Raw genomic sequence first — 2,721 nt, forward strand, 5'->3', positions numbered from 1 at the left:
AGCTTGATAAACATTTTTTTTTTTGGTCTAGATTGCTCCTACACTTACTCATAACCATCATGAGAGAGTGAAAATGCTTGGAATGTGCTTGTGCTTGGAAGGATTTGTATGGAAATAGAGAGATTCTGTATTTCCTTCCCCGTTCAGGTGGTTGATGACGATTGCCGACATTTACGTCAGCTGCAAAAAAAAGAAAAAAAAAAGATTATAGATAATGCATCAGCTACTAAATTAATTTTGCCTTGTATGTGCTGAATATTGTACATTGTAGTTTTCAGCTGTACATTTCCATCTTGCTCTCTTCCCAGAGAGGAGTTTTTCTTGAAACATACCCACTAATGGTTTATGGTTGGTGAATAAGTGTATTTCGTAACCATATACCAAACCTCGAAACTTTTTGTAATGTAAAGACCACTGCAAGTGCCTCTAAGTCTGTAGTGCAATAATTTTTCTCTGCATACCACGTTGAGTACACCGCTTCCCGTCCGATCAGCGAAGTTAAGCAACGTTGGGTCTGGTTAGTACTTGGATGGGTGACCGCCGGGGAACACCAGATGCTGTTGGCATCCCTACGTGTCAAGTGGGGTTGGTGGAGGATTAGTGCCCCTCCCTGTAAAACAATTAACTCTAAGCCATTGGCCACCCCGTCTGGGATACATGGCGTCTGACAATGAATGAATGAATCTTTACTTGTCTGCTGGCGAATGCAATTGGTTGATTTTTTCCTCGTTTTATCTTGTTGCATCAGTACAGCCCCTAATCGTTTAACAGATGCGTCTGTGCAAATTATAAATGGTTTTGTGAAATTAAGATAAACCAAGCATGGCGCGTCTGTAAGTTTATCTTATAATTCATTAAATGTTTGTTCTTGTTCTTCTCCCCATTGGAATATAGCATCTTTTTTGAGCACTTGGAATAGAAGAAAGCTATATAAGAGAATTGTTGAATATAAAGACCTATAATATCCTGCCAGACCTAAAAATTGTCTAAATTCCTCATTATATTTGGGTTCAGGGAAATCACTTACTGCCTGTATTTTGTCCTCAGATGTATATGAATTCCTTCTGCATTCAGTTTGTGGCCTAAGAATTTATTTCCTTAAAGCAAAATTTGCATTTAGCTTAATTTTTAAACCAGCATCACCAAGCTTTTGTATGAGTTGGTCTAATTTCTGGAGATGTTCTTTTATGTTTTTAATTGCGATAATGATATTGTCAATATATACGAATATTCCTTTTCCTAGGATTCCGGACAGTACATAATTAATTAGGCATTGAAACGTGCCTGGCGCTGTCCTCAATCCCATTGGCATGCATTTGTATTGGTAATGGCCTGTGTTTGTGAGGAAGGCAGTGTATTTACGTGACTCCTCATCTAATGTTATTTGATGATAGCCATTAACTCCTAAAGCACGCAATTGGCTCAGCAGGTCTGTCCCTCCAGCCGCAAAACAGGGTCGATTTTTCGACTTTGACTAAGGTAAAAATTTTTCTTCCACATTTCAAGAGACTGAATTTACACACCTGACCAAATAGTTATCGCACAATCACCCGTCAAAGATGCAAAAAAGTTACCGATCCCCCTTGGTCGGAAAATAGAAAATGTACAGAAAATGCATTATTTACGGTAAATAATTATATATACATAACTTATGTCAATGTAAAGTGTTCTCTAGACATGAAGTGAGTGTGGCATATGCCCATAGCAACAAACCAAACCAAGCGAAAAGTGGAGGTGGAGTGTGTATGGCTGTAGGGGGAAGGAGGATGGAGGGATAGGGGAGGAGGGAGGGGGAGGAGGGAGAGGGGAGAACAGTTGCTATGCACACACGCCGCTGTAGGGGGTATGTTGGGGTATGGTTGGTTGGGAGGGGACAACATGGAGATGACGCAGTGGGGCTGAGGGAGGTAAAGTGATGGTGAGGGGGGGGGTTCCTTCTCCCCCACCTTAGGGGGCCAGTCACGCCACACCATCCCAGACACTCTAGCTCTCATTGGTCTGATTCCATATATGCCACCAAAGGGACAGTTACCCTCCCCCAGTTTTCTGTTTGTCTTTAGCTATTGTGTGGGATAGGCTGGTGTGTCAAATTGCACAAAAGGACGGTCGTGCGGCATCGGTCTTGAGGGGTTAAGCAAATCGAATGTGGAAAATACATCATTTTCTGGTCCAATATTTTGCAGGATATCAGTAATGGCATGGGAAACCGGTCTGGGATTGTGAGTATTTAGTTTACGGTATTCTACTACCGCACGCACTTCTCCATTTCGTTTGGGCACGAAAAATAATGGGGCATTCCACGGGGAGATTGATGGCTCAATAACACCAAGTTTTAGCATTTCATCAACATACTGTTTGCAAGTGTACGTTGTGATTGTGTAACTCTATAGGCAGGTGCAAAAATAAGTTATGTGTCTGGGTGCACATTAATCTTGTGATTAATCAGGTTAGTACACCCTAATTGTTCTCCAGGTACCGCTACCGTTTGTCGATGTTTTTCCAATAAATTTAACATCAGTTTCTTCATTAAATTGTCCTAAGTGAATCAAATTTTCTTTTAATCTTTCTCTGTCCGTAGATTATATCTCACTTGTTATTCCAGCTGAAACTGCAGGGCATTATTCTATATTAACTATACAAGTCTGCTTTTTCAACTGTACTTCTCCATTCATGTGATTAATTAGGAACACTTGAGTTTGCTCTTCGTTATCCACCTGATAT

At 40.7% G+C, this 2,721-nt stretch overlaps 1 pseudogene; it reads left to right on the forward strand.

Moving 5' to 3' along the window:
* The first annotated feature begins 447 nt into the window (after positions 1–447).
* On the forward strand, positions 448–567 carry LOC145403439 (5S ribosomal RNA; annotated as a pseudogene).
* Positions 568–2,721: the final 2,154 nt, after the last annotated feature.

The sequence above is a fragment of the Coenobita brevimanus genome, chromosome 60 (assembly GCF_032717465.1).
Source record: "Coenobita brevimanus isolate Jiangsu-jjx chromosome 60, ASM3271746v2, whole genome shotgun sequence".
Lineage (NCBI taxonomy): Eukaryota > Metazoa > Arthropoda > Malacostraca > Decapoda > Coenobitidae > Coenobita > Coenobita brevimanus.